Genomic DNA, 15,454 nt, shown 5'->3' on the forward strand with positions numbered 1-15,454 from the left:
TAGAAGGATGGCACCACAAACTCAACAACCAACTTCACAGAGCACACCCAAACCTCTACGTCATCATCGAAAAACTCAAGCACACTCAAGCAGCAAATGAGATCCGACTTATCCAGTATACAGCTGGTGGCACTAGAAAGACAAGAAAGCTGAAATACAGAATCCTAGACTCCAGACTTCAGCGACAGAAACAACGACTCATTCAAGGGGAAGTTGACATCTACCAGTATACAGACACAGTGTCACGCCTGCTGAAACTTCAATGAACTGATATGACTCTATAATATTTGATTGATATAGTGCTTTGCTTAATTCAAATATTTTAAATATGAAATTTACTATACATTGTAACTTTTCTATCATGTAAAATGATTCATATTGCTATCATCTTATAGATACACATTTCCAAAAGGACTTAATTTCTGTATCATATTTTTAACCCAACACTTGACCCAAGCTCCAATTAGTGTTTATTGTTTTAACAATATACCCTATTCCCACTTATCCAACCCAAACTTTTTACCTGTAGTACCTATTTTTCAAAAAGTTGAATAAATGGGAATGAACCGTCTTTACTGTACCAACACACAGCCCAATTATGTGAGGTAATTGGTATGTTTTCTTAATGCCCTATTAGCTATAATTAAATAAGGAGATGTCTCTAAAGAACAAAAGAATCATGTAGGAGAATATAAGCTTATGTTTTCTTAACAACCTTATATTGATCAGGTTTTCCAGATCTGCTAGACATTTTTCTTTGATTTGGAGGAGACGTATTGACTGGCATCTCCTGCCAAGTTTGCACATATATTGGTTATTTAGTGCAACTAACTGTACATGACAGCTGGGGCTCAATATAAAGCGCAGATATCTTCATACGCACATTTGTAACTACAGAATTTATTTTCTTATATATAATTCAAGAAATGTAAATAGAATTAAAATTCCAAGAAAAGAAATTATATGATGAATTGGATCGTTTTTATTTTGATCAACAACTCATTGAAAATGCAATGAAATTAAAACAAGAAATCAAAAGAAAGTAAGAAAAAATTGAATACACATCAAAATAAAAAATATTTTGAATTGAAATTACATTGAAATTAAAATGTCTTAAATTAAAACTGAAATTGCAATGATATAGATTTAGAAAAATAAAGAAATGAGATTTAGAAAAGAAAATTAAGAAATATAATTGAATTTTCTGACAATAATTTGAAAATATGCATGACATGCATGACTTAGGCAAGTCTATGTAATGTATAAGGTAAATATATAATAAACCATCAAATGTAAATTTTAAGCCTCTTAATCTAATAAATTAGTTCCTTGGGTTTTTTATTCAATGAGTCTGACTTAAATTCCAATCTATATTCTACACAACCTGCCACACAGTATACATAAATTGGGCTAATTTTCATCTCAGAATTCCTTCGTCTCATTTCGGATGCATAATGATATTAAATAAATTCCTGTATGTATTAAATAGAGAGCATGCTCATTTCCTGTGGTGACTGGACCGTGAAGAAATATTTAAAATTGATAATAAACTATATGTAAGAGAGGAAAGGAGAAGTAGACCGGAACTGATATAAAATCCGTTATGGTGTTGAAGCCCCTCAGCTACCTACAGACCGTGGCCGTGATGAATATATCATATATTTTTTTCTTTGATGAAAGTGTTTTCAACTTCCTACATACAGCTGCAAGGCAAGGCAAGAAATAATACTTAAACAGACAGTCGGACAGTACCTAAATAACGCACCTGACGGCATGGTCTTGTGTATCTTCTATAACAATACACAGACATACAGTACCTAAATAGCACACCTGTCAGAACGGTCTCGTGTATCTTGTATGACAATAAACAAAGTCGCACAGTACCTAAATAACGCACCTGACGGCATGGTCTCGTGTATCTTTTATAACAATACACAGTCATACAGTACCTAAATAACACACCGGTCAGATCGGTCTTGTGTATCTTGTATGTTCAACTTCCTACATACAGCTGCCAGGCAAGGCAAGAAATAATACTTAAACAGCCAGTCGGACAGTACCTAAATACCGCACCTGACGGCATGGTCTTGCGTATCTTGTATGACAATAAACACAGTCGCACAGTACCTAAATAACACACCTGACCGAATGGTCTTGTGTATCTTGTATGACAATAAACACAGACATACAGTACCTAAATAACACACCTGTCAGATCGGTCTTGTCTATCTTGTATGACAATAAACACAGTCGCACAGTACCTAAATAACACACCTGTCAGAGTGGTCTTGTGTATCTTGTATGACAATAAACATTGTCGCACTGTGTATCTTTTATAACAATACACAAACATACACTACCTAAATAACACACCTGTCAGATTGGTCTTGTGTATCTTGTATGAAAATAAACACAGTCGCACAGTACCTTAATAACACACCTGTCAGATCGGTCTTGTCTATATTGTATGACAATAAACACAGTCGCACAGCACCTAAATAACACACCTGACGGCATGGTCTTGTGTATCTTGTAGAACGGTCTTGTGTATCTTGTATGACAATAAACACAGTCGCACAGTACCTTAATAACACATCTGTCAGATCGGTCTTGTGTATCTTGTATGACAATAAACACAGTTCTACAGTACCTAAATAACTCACCTGTCAGATCGGTCTTGTGTATCTTAAACACAGTCGCACAGTACCTAAATAACACACCTTTCAGATCGGTCTTGTGTATCTTGTATGACAATAAACACAGGCGCACAGTACCTAAATAACACACCTGTCAGAGTGGTCTTGTGTATCTTGTATGACAATAAACACAGGCGCACAGTACCTAAATAACACACCTGTCAGAGTGGTCTTGTGTATCTTGTATGACAATAAACACAGGCGCACAGTACCTAAATAACACACCTGTCAGAGTGGTCTTGTGTATCTTGTATGACAATAAACACAGTCGCACAGTACCTAAATAACACACCTGTCAGATCGGTCTTCTGTATCTTGTATGACAATAAACACAGACATACAGTACCTAAATAACACACCTGACGGCATGGTCTTGTGTATCTTGTATGACAATAAACCCAGTCGTTCAGTTCCTAAATAACGCACCTGACGGCATGGTCTTGTGTATCTTTTATAACAATACACAGACATACAGTACCTAAATGACACACCTGTCAGAACGGTCTTGTGTATCTTGTATGACAATAACCACAGTCGCACAGTACCTAAATAACACACCTGTCCGCACGGTCTTGTGTATCTTGTATGACAATAAACACAGTCGCACAGCACCTAAATAACTGTGTATCTTGTATGACAATAAACACAGTCGCACAGTACCCTGTCAGATCGGTCTTGTCTATCTTGTATGACAATAAACACAGTCGCACAGTACCTTAATAACACATCTGTCAGATCGGTCTTGTGTATCTTGTATGACAATAAACCCAGTCGTTCAGTTCCTAAATAACGCACCTGACGGCATGGTCTTGTGTATCTTTTATAACAATAAACACAGTCGCACAGCACCTAAATAACACACCTGACGGCATGGTCTTGTGCATCTTTTATGACAATAAACACAGTCGCACAGCACCTAAATAACACACCTGACGGCATGGTCTTGTATATCTTTTATGACAATAAACACAGTCGCACAGCACCTAAATAACACACCTGACGGCATGGTCTTGTGTAACTTTTATGACAATAAACACAGTCGCACAGCACCTAAATAACACACCTGTCAGATCGGTCTTCTGTATCTTGTATGACAGTAAACACAGACATACAGTACCTAAATAACACACCTGGCGGCATGGTCTTGTGTATCTTGTATGACAATAAAAACAGTCGCACAGTACCTAAATAACACACCTGTCAGATCGGTCTTGTGTATCTTGTATGACAATAAACCCAGTCGTTCAGTTCCTAAATAACGCACCTGACGGCATGGTCTTGTGTATCTTTTATAACAATACACAGACATACAGTACCTAAATAACACCCCTGTCAGAACGGTCTTGTGTATCTTTTATAACAATACACAGACATACAGTACCTAAATGACACACCTGTCAGAACGGTCTTGTGTATCTTGTATGACAATAAACGCAGTCGCACAGTACCTAAACAACACACCTGAAGGCATGGTCTTGGGGATCTTGGATGACAATAAACACAGTCGCACAGTACCTAAATAATGCACCTGACGGCATGGTCTTGTGTATCTTGTATGACAATAAACACAGTTCTACAGTACCTAAATAACACACCTGTCAGATCGGTCTGCTGTATCTTGTATGACAATAAACACAGACATACAGCACCTAAATAACACACCTGACGGCATGGTCTTGTGTATCTTGTATGACAATAAACACAGTCGCACAGTACCTAAACAACACACCTGAAGGCATGGTCTTGTGTATCTTGTATGACAATAAACACAGTCGCACAGGACCTAAATAACACACCTGACGGCATGGCCTTGTGTATCTTTTATGACAATAAACACAGCCGCACAGCACCTAAATAACACACCTGCCGGCATGGTCTTGTGTATCTTGTATGACAGTGTATCTTGTATGACAATAAACACAGTCTCACAGCACCCAAATAACTGTGTATCTTGTATGACAATAAACACAGTCGCCCAGTACCTAAATAATGCACCTGACGGCATGGTCTTGTGTATCTTGTATGACAATAAACATTGTCGCACAGTACCTAAATAACGCACCTGACGGCAAGGTCTTGTGTATCTTGTATGACAATAAACATTGTCGCACAGTACCTAAATAACACACCTGTCAGATCAGTCTTGTGTATCTTGTATGACAATAAACACAGTCGCACAGTACCTAAATAACACACCTGACGGCATGGTCTTTTGTATCTTGTATGACAATTAACACAGTCGCACAGTACCTAAATAACGCACCTGTCAGAACGGTCTTGTGTATCTTTTATAACAATTTCAGTTTACCTAAATTGAGCTTTGTACATCTGTTTAGGACTGTGTTTGGATACAGTTTATGTATACAGGTACATTGTAATAGGTATAGTAAACTATTATAGCTCACCTGTGTGTTAACAGTGTCAGGTATAAACAGACATAAGCAGACATTTTGAACAAGTTTGAGAATTATTTATGGTTCTATGTATCATTACATTGTGTAGGTGTTTTCATCTTCTTTGTGGTCTGTTGGTCTGTTTGTACTTTAAACTTGATAAAGTTTTAAAGTTTTATCATTTTTTTATTCTGCTGTTATAGGACATACATGTGGCTGGCATTTATCATTGGTTGCCTGATCTTTCAATGTCTTCTATCTGCATGTCTACTCACGGCCCACTGTCTGACCATCTGGTATTTTGTGTATTGAACTATTTGTCCTTGTGTCCAATTGGTTATGTCTGTCTGTGTGTCCATCTAGTCTGTCGATCTGATTGTCTGTTAATCTTGTCTGTTCATATCTTTCTGTCCGACTGTTTGTCAATGTGTTCAATATCTCACTGTCTGTCTGTCTGTCTGTATGTCTGTCTGTGTGTGTGTGTGTCTGTCTGTGTGTCTGTCTGTCTGTCTGTCTGTTGTGTGTCTGTCTGTCTGTCTGTTTGACTGTCTGTCCGACAATGTATTTGCTATCTCATTATCTGTTCATAATTTATGTCCTTCTGACTGTCTGACAATGTATTCGCTATTTTACTGCCTGTCTGTATGCTTTTCTGTCTGTCTTCCGTTCTGGTGATTGGACTGTATGTAGTGTATCAATTCAGATCAAGCTATTCCTCTTACCATGCAGACCTTGGTTACTTTGTTCATGTAAAAATATTGATAAATTTCTGGATGCGTTTATAAGTTCTGTAGTCTCTGTCTAAATACACCAGGGTTACAACACATCAAAGTGTTGAGTATTTACCAACGGAAACAACTCTGTACGTAAAAATCGGCTTACTGTTTGAAGCTGCTGCTCAAAGACATACAAGGTAAAAAAATCAAATATTTTAACTTGTGAAATTTTGTTTGATTAAAAATATTGTTGTTCCAAAATGTACATGTAACAGGTAAAAACCTTGAAATTTAAAGACTGACCTGTCACTTCAAAATTGTCCTAGTTTGATATATGTTACAAAACAGGGTGTGTAGACGATCAAAGTTCAGTAATGGCTGTTCCGTTTTAAACCTGCCTAATGTTGTTTTTTTGAAACATAATAAAGATTATAATAAAGAAATGTGATACGAACATGAATGAAATTTGAGAATGTCAGATTTGGTCTGTACTGGCTAAGGTCATCAATGTTCACAGAACACAGCATGGAGACATATTGATTGGAACAGGAATTGACTGTTTTAGATGATATCTGAAGTTTGGGCCTCGTGATGCTGTGGGTTTCTGTGTAATATTGTTGTATGGACACTGTGCAGGCAGGATAAAAACCTGGTAAAACACTGGAATTTTGGCACATTACATTGAGAATGAACATAACGATGTGCACCGTGGTCGCATTAACTCCTATGAGAGTATATATACAGGCTTGTATTCTAATTTGGAATGAACAATAAAAAAATGGAATATTGGTTATCTTTTTGTATTTATATTCTTGATCGTGAGTGCAGGTTTCCTTTATATTTGTCCTCTTGTGTTTGGTAAAGTGTTTGTGTGATTAAGATTAGCATTTCATTTATTTTGTTTTTCCTGTAGATATAGCCATATAGTGTTTGTGTGTGGGACTGTGTACTTAACAACCTTCTACTTACTTATTTATGAATGGAGATTATTGACGTAATTTTCGATATATATATCTTATTTTAGTTCATAGTTGACAAGTGCTTTGAGCTTTTGTTCACATGTGTACTTGTACTTCCGTGGGATCAGTCAACCACACAGACATGTCTATTAAACAATTATAATAATAGGTTAGTTTCAACTCTGAGCTACCATTTGTATTAGGAATGTGACTGAAGTTTAGAGATGACGTCATGTGACATTTCCAGTACAAAGTTTTGATATAACGTCATGTGACATTTCCATTACAAAGTTTTGATATAACATCATGTGACATTTCCAGTACAAAGTTTAGATATAACGTCATGTGACATTTCCAGTACAAATTTTTGATGTAACGTCATGTGACATTTCCAGTACAAAGTTTAGATATAACGTCATGTGACATTTCCAGTACAAAGTTAAGATATTACATTTGTATGTCGTTTGACATATTTCAGAACATACCAAAAGAATGAGTTTTATCATAAATTGTTTAATATAACTTTTCAAAAGATTTTTGTTCCACATATTCTGCGAAAATCAATCAGCAAAAATCTTTTTATGAAGTAATTATGATGATTGTGAACAGTATATGCTCCCATGTGTCAAGAAGGCCACTTTATGTGAGCATGTTCTTAATCTTCAAGTTATCCAATAGAAATAAACACACATTGTAAACGGTCATTAAAGTTTGTACTTTGGTCAGTCTTAATACTAATATCTTTTACCCTCGGTTACATAAAGAACAAGGATTGACATGCACTTGTGGTTAAAAGATCGTGTCCATTCATAAACATCGTGAACAATTCTACTGTTTTTACTACGATCACTCTATCCTATATGTACTCGTTAACTCTTCGTGTACATAGTGTCTCGTTATGGTTTGTAAGGTTTTGTGGAGGCAGGGATGCGGTCACTTCAATTATTAATACACAACCTCACATCTTTATTTGTATGCATTGAAATTCTACAATAAAATGTGCACTCTGTGATCTCGATAATAAAACAATGAGCACTAAACACAAGTTGCTATATATATATGTTGTTAAGATATTTATGTTGGCTGATTTTTAATGTCTCTTTAGAGCTGTTAAAAGGCCAGACTGGAATGATTGGGTTAAAGTGTATTGTTTAAGGAAACTACAAAAGTGTACTTCTGCATTTTTTGTTTACAATTCGGTATGTAGGCCGACACATTGCCAACTAAATGTTACCAACCTACCTTTCTTCTGTGCTAATGTCTTTTGAAATATTTCATGAATATACAGGAAGCAAAGAAGTGAACATCACTAAGGAATCGTCTTTTTTTTGAAAAATATATTTTCTTATTTACAAGCTTACGTGTTGTAAGCACTTAATGTAACAGAGGTCATTATTTTTTTCGATGCCTCCGCTAGGAGTCGAACCCGGAACGTCTGGCTTACTAGTCTTACGCTCTACCGAATAAGCTAAAGAGAAATTCTCCCTAGCCGAGACGGTAGGAAGCGGCTAGTATTTTACCAGGGTGACATACTCCTCCTCCAGGAAAGAACTCATCCCGAGTTTTCCAGGGGTCATAGCGATTCCTTTGCAAGTATCGCTGAGTATTTTTGTCAAATATCCTGGGTCCCTAAGTTACAACTGAACTGATGAACTTTGTCACCTAGAGATCTTTGTTTACTAGAACTGTATTGAGTGATTTACTGGAGTTAGTGATGAACAATATATGTCAAACAAAGACAAAGTCTATTTTGTGATTATATAGATTTTCATTGTTTATGTTTTGGAGTGTTTTAAAACAATGATGTTATATTATCAAAACTTATTGACTGTGGTCTGTGTGCTTGGTGTAAATTTGACTTCAGTCCCAAATTACATTCTTGGATCTATTGTCGAAAGTGAATGAAAGTGAACGCTATGGGTCCCCGGGGTATTTTTGTCAGACTCGGCATCGGAGCGTGTTCTGTGTTAATGTGGGTTCTGCTACCAGTATAAGTCATTGGATGGCCATGTCATTGCCTATAGCACCTTTAATAAAAGCAGTCAATTTCTTAACACCCCTTCTACAAATCATTGGGAATCACTTAGCGAAACAACGTCTTTACCAAAATTTCTGGGGAGGGGAGTTAGAAATAAGGAAGGTGTCAGCACATGAGCTATGGTATCTTTAGCTGGTTTGAAGGCCTTCTGATTTTGGTAGGGTTGCCATAGTATCAGCAGGTAGGGACAAAGTTGAAATTTACCCTAGAAACAAATATCAAAAATTATTGTGGGTAAAATATACTGTCTGCAATCATTGACTGTTGGAATTCCTTTAGGCTTAGAATTGCTTCCGACCCATCTGACTATATCTGTGACAGTAGCATACATGAGGATAAATATATTCTGATCAAATGTATGGTTAGCTTGACCTCAACAAATGTTACACTGAACTTATTAAAATTCAAATGAAAATCTGTATACAATTCCATCAAAATTTTCATTTTTAGGTCAAAGATAATTTATTTGTCGTACGAAAGTTTACATTTATTGTTAAGATTATTCTAAAAATCTTGTGAGAAAGTTTCCAAGTGTTGTGGTTATGATAACCGTGCTGTTAGCAGAATGTCCAGCATTGAGTTTGGGCTAGCATTGATAACTGAGAATTGCCAGTATCCGAGGCTTCATCATTAGTGAAATCGGTATGTTGTTCTTATATCTATATGGGTCGATGTAAAAATGTTGAAATTGCCGCATCTGTCCTCTGCCGACCTTTAACCTCATTCCACCCCCATTTACTTTGTCAGTTCTGGATCGCCATTATCAGATAATGATGACAAATATGATTTACAAACTGCATGATAATTTGCGAAAATGTCGGAAGAATTTCTCCTGTAAGATAGCAATACTTGTCACTTTTAGTACGTTTACGGACTTGTACAATGTGTTAATGATGAAACATGCGACTTAGAATCAGTGAAGTTGTAGATAATGTGTTATGGAGCTTGTTGGGAAGTGTTGGGTCTGACAGTATTGACGGTAGTTACTCCTGATTGCTAATGGCTTCTGTCTGAACGTTTTGACATTTTCAGTGATTTCAGCTCGTTAACATTGTCTGGACACATACCTATAGCTTGTAACCCCCTCCCAGTGAATGTCTGCTTCCTGATCTAAAATCAAAGGAGGTAATCATAGTTTTAAACACAATATATATGACTCAGATCGTTCAGAAAGAAGTTTTTAGGAAAACATTTTTAAAATCAATTCAACTGGATTTGTACTGAGGTTAATGTTAAATCTTCGTAAAACTTGTTCTGTAAATTCTTGTGTATAATTGCTGTCTTGGAAAAGAAATGCGATATTTTTCTATAGCATGAAGGTATATGTTGACTCCATGTGTAGACATTTACTGGGAGGCATCTGTGGGACAGCCTTAATTTTATACTCAAATAACCCCCAATGTCAAAACTCTGCCCGGCAGATGTGTTTTAGTGAGAGTGGACGTTTACACCAATGTTTGCGATTGTCCCATACTCTAGTGCTTTGCCGTATTTGGTCATTTTGACAACAACATCTTCAATCAATTTGTATAGAGTTCTGTAACTTTACTCCTGGGGCAGATGTTTTTTCCAGAAAGTGGACAAATTTTTCCATTTTCGAGATTGTCCTCAAGGTTTCCACAGTTTAGCATCTGAAGTTCTGATTGGTCTGTTACAAATTTTCTCCCAAAAGGAGGGCATGCGAACTCCTTGAGCCTCTGGTCACACTTAATTCTATATTTAATGTCCGGCGGCTATAGCTAAGGTCTCTATTTAATTGTGATTGTATTTTCGGAAGGTGGATTCTTTCTGCTCAAGATTGTCACTAGGGCTCTATATCCAATGTCGGTCATTGTGGGACTGCATTGGTCATTGGGCCTTGTTGGTCATTGTCCCGAGTGCTTGGTCAGTTCATGTAAGGTCCAGAGACTGACAGCTGGGATGAAATGGAGTGTGCCCACTACTGCAATGTCCATCTGTCAGCTATAGAATCAAAAGTAAAAATTACTGATCCATGAACTTTGACCCTACGGGTCGGAATTCCATGCAGCAGGTGTACCAGTGAATTTTAACAGTTAATTGAAATGAACACAACACAAGGCAGATGTGTGATTTTAAAATCATCCCATTTTTAGCCATAAATTATCGGAACAACAGTCGCCATACATAATTGGCCTGCATTTACATTTTTGCTCCAGGTATGACTCTATCCAATGTAGGTTATCATTAAAGATTTATATATCACAGACCAGCAACTTCCGCAGGCAAATTACAGTCATTTTCAAATCTATAAACTAAATGTTCTCACTTCAAGGGAAAAACAAGATGGCCAATATCCATGATGGTCAGTAAATTTAGTTGTAATGGCAAGATATGGAAGCTTTAAACAAATAAAACATCTTTTATTGTTATCATAATCATTTTCAAATTTTATAAAAAGGAAATTTATGCTTCATTGTCTGTGTTTTTATTCTTCTTTAATTTCTTTTTTTTCTTTTTTCTCTCATTTCCCGATTAATTAATTCGTAATCTCTGATCTTAAAATTCAGTCTGGTTTTTCTGAGAGCTTTAATCCAATTTCATAGTGACCAACTTGTAATCCTCCCTGCTGAATCCCGCCACCCCTCCCCCTCCCAGCCACTGGTGGTTTTAATTAGAACTTTTAAGTATCATACATCATGCTTTGCCATCGTAAATGATGTCTTTTCCATCCAACAAGCATGGAGTTACTGATATCACCCTCAGATTTACGTCTGTCTACCCTCGTAGGAGTTACTGATATCACCCTCAGATTTACGTCTGTCTACCCTCATACGAGTTACTGATCTCACCCTCAGATTTACGTCTGTCTACCCTCGTAGGAGTTACTGATCTCACCCTCAGATTTACGTCTGTCTACCCTCGTAGGAGTTACTGATCTCACCCTCAGATTTACGTCTGTCTACCCTCGTAGGAGTTACTGATCTCACCCTCAGATTTACGTCTGTCTACCCTCGTAGGAGTTACTGATCTCACCCTCAGATTTACGTCTGTCTACCCTCGTAGGAGTTACTGATCTCACCCTCAGATTTACGTCTGTCTACCCTCGTAGGAGTTACTGATCTCACCCTCAGATTTACGTCTGTCTACCCTCGTAGGAGTTACTGATCTCACCCTCAGATTTACGTCTGTCTACCCTCGTAGGAGTTACTGATCTCACCCTCAGATTTACGTCTGTCTACCCTCGTAGGAGTTACTGATCTCACCCTCAGATTTACGTCTGTCTACCCTCGTAGGAGTTACTGATCTCACCCTCAGATTTACGTCTGTCTACCCTCGTAGGAGTTACTGATCTCACCCTCAGATTTACGTCTGTCTACCCTCGTAGGAGTTACTGATCTCACCCTCAGATTTACGTCTGTCTACCCTCGTAGGAGTTACTGATATCACCCTCAGATTTACGTCTGTCTACCCTCGTAGGAGTTACTGATCTCACCCTCAGATTTACGTCTGTCTACCCTCGTACGAGTTACTGATCTCACCCTCAGATTTACGTCTGTCTACCCTCGTAGGAGTTACTGATCTCACCCTCAGATTTACGTCTGTCTACCCTCGTAGGAGTTACTGATATCACCCTCAGATTTACGTCTGTCTACCCTCGTACGAGTTACTGATCTCACCCTCAGATTTACGTCTGTCTACCCTCGTACGAGTTACTGATCTCACCCTCAGATCTACGTCTGTCTACCCTCGTACAGTATTGCCTACATATGTGAAGCACCTGTACTTGCTGCCTCAGCCAGCCAGCTCAGGGATACTACCATCTAAATTCTGTGTTTTACTCTGGATAGCGCTTAATATTTTTTTTTTTTTAAACTAAATGTTAAATTTTAAAGGTCTGCCAGTCTGCATCACATGACTAGTTCTCTCAGTAGATTGGCGCTGTAAAAACTTGCACCTACACACACGGCATCACCGCAAGCACATTGAAAACAGTCTCTCAGTCTGTATAACTGATCATTGGGTACCATTTCCTTAAGAAATAATATCGATTAAAATCACACTCAAAGCCCATATTTCAGACCTGCAACCTTATTTCATGACACTTTTTTTCTTTAAATTTTTCCAATTTTATAATTTTATTTTTTCGTAATTGGCTTTTGTGATGTCGTCGATTCTTATTGGTTGATTTGTTTTCATTTTATACTCCGTGTTATTTATGTGTTGGTTGATTTGATAAGCAGCAACACTTGTGAAGATCTATTCACAGGCGCTATTCTTACTTTTTATGCACGTTAGTTGGCAATAAAAATGTCGGAACATTCTTTCAACAATACATTAAATCGTATTTTTTTCTTTGAGTTTTTCTTTAATGTACACCTTGTGTTTTAGTATAATTCTCATTGAAAGGTACAAGTTGTTTTTTTTCAAAGAAAAGACTTGCTTTTCTTGTAAATAGTGAGAGTTAACAGAAACAGTTCATAGTTTAATTAAAAAATCCATGTTTACGTTGTTTTGTTAGATAACACTTTAGGTCAGAGAGTACAAAGTCATTTCCTGCTAACATTGGCATCAACAGAAAGCGAATTTCCTGTTCAGCATCAATAATTCACGAATTTTATCTACTATTTCATTTACTTGACATCATTGACTTTCTAGGGTGACTTCAAACACTGGTGACCTCCCAAACGGTTACGTGATAAATCATTTCTCTCCGAAGTAGTATATGCTTCATATTTCATCTTGCATTCAATTTATTGTCAGGATGTTTATTTGACGTGGTTTGGAGTGTCTTGTAAAGCACATTTATATATATATATATATATAATCAAGTTACCTTGAAAAGGTATATTTTTTGAATTCATTATGTTTAAAAAACTTTTTGTTAGGAATGCACCCAAAGGTATTTTCATCTTATTAAACATATAATCAGATTGAATATTAAATTAGATTTTCAGAATTGTTTGGATCATTTTGCTATTCACAAATTTATCATACCCTATAGCGACTAACCAAGTCAGCACATAAACTGTGAAGCGAAAGATGTTGTTGTGTTTTTGTAGGAGAGTAAGCTACCCATATCACTGTTGTTGTGTTTTTGTAGGAGAGTAAGGATCTTTTTATTGTAATTTCGTGTATTTTATAAAACTCTTCCTACAGCAATAAACAATTTTGAATTTTACGTCTGTTGGATTGTTTTCCATACAATGCTCAATTCTGATAAATACCCACACCTTTCATAGAAATGTCCACACGATACTCTTAATTTTTTCAGAACATATCTTAAATGCCCACACAATTATAGGAATATGTCCAACCATGTCATCACATTTCTAAAACATGCCCACCATGCCCTCATAATTCTCAAACATGTCCTTAATGCCCTCACAATGCTCAAACATGTCCTTAATGCCCTCACAATGTTCAAACATGTCCTTAATGCCCTCACAATGCTCAAACATGTCCTTAATGCCCTCACAATGCTCAAACATGCCCTTAATGCCCTCACAATGCCCAAACATGTCATGAATGCCCTCACAATGCCCAAACATGTCATGAATGTCCTCACAATGCCCAAACATGTCCTTAATGCCCTCACAATGCTCAAACATGTCCTGAATGCCATCACAATGCTCAAACATGTCCTTTATGCCCTCACAATGTTCAAACATGTCCTTAATGCCCTCACAATGCCCAAACATGTCCTGAATGTCCTCACAATGCCCAAACATGTCCTTAATGCCCTCACAATGCCAAAACATGTCCTTAATGCTGACACAATGCCCAAACATGTCCTTAATGCCCTCACAATGCCCAAACATGTCCTAAATGCCCAAATGATAAAAGCACAATTCCTCAATCATGTCTGCTAAGCCCACACAATGCTCAAATATGTCCACAATGCTAACACAGTGCTCTTTCGATGCTAAAACCTGTCCACAAATGTTCTCCTACAATGCCATAACATCTAAATACACTGTTTTGTGCATTTATAGCAGAGTGCTAACTCGGCTCCATAGCCATTCATCACACAGTGTTTTAATGCAATTTCAGACGCCTTCTTTCCAGATTTGTAGTATGGCGTCTGTCGCATATCAATGTCCCAACCCTATACGAGTAGAGCGTTCTCTGGGGAGTGCTGCATGCTGGGTAACATCTACACCTGGCGTATGCCGAACCACTGTCAGCATGTAAATCGTAGTTACTTTTCTCAGGTTTCCAATTTGATTGGAGGTAATTTTATTTGAGTACATTCGTTCCCATGTGTTTTAGTAACTTTTTATACTAAGACTGTGAGACAAGAGTTCCTGTGTCACTGGGCGGAAATTGTTACAAGGCTTACGTAATTAGGATGAGAGAAAACAAAATGTCTGTTTCTAATGGAGAGATTTAGCATGTGGATAATATTGAATTTACTTGGGATTGAATATGAAAAGCGGGAGATTCTGCATGTAGCATGTCATTTCATTCTAATGAGTCTCATATCGGCAGGTAGTTCTCGAGAGAAGCTCTTCACGGGATCTGGATAGAAGCTCACGAAATTGGTGGAATTTAGGACTTACGATATTAGTTTTAAGAAATTATGTTTCTTAACAATTTTTACATCTAGTTTCAATTTGATAATGGCTTTTGGAAAACTTCATTTAAAAAAAAGGTAGATCATAAATATATCGAAGTAAAAGCCAGGACAAAT

At 37.1% G+C, this 15,454-nt stretch overlaps 1 protein-coding gene across 1 annotated transcript in view; it reads left to right on the forward strand.

The window, feature by feature from the left end:
* LOC110444784 (glypican-5-like) overlaps window positions 1-15,454 on the forward strand; it is a 155,183-nt gene that overhangs the window by 10,386 nt on the left and 129,343 nt on the right. The gene's annotated exons all lie outside the window — the stretch shown is intronic.

This window comes from Mizuhopecten yessoensis, unplaced genomic scaffold, assembly GCF_002113885.1.
Source record: "Mizuhopecten yessoensis strain PY_sf001 unplaced genomic scaffold, ASM211388v2 scaffold2065, whole genome shotgun sequence".
Taxonomy (NCBI): domain Eukaryota; kingdom Metazoa; phylum Mollusca; class Bivalvia; order Pectinida; family Pectinidae; genus Mizuhopecten; species Mizuhopecten yessoensis.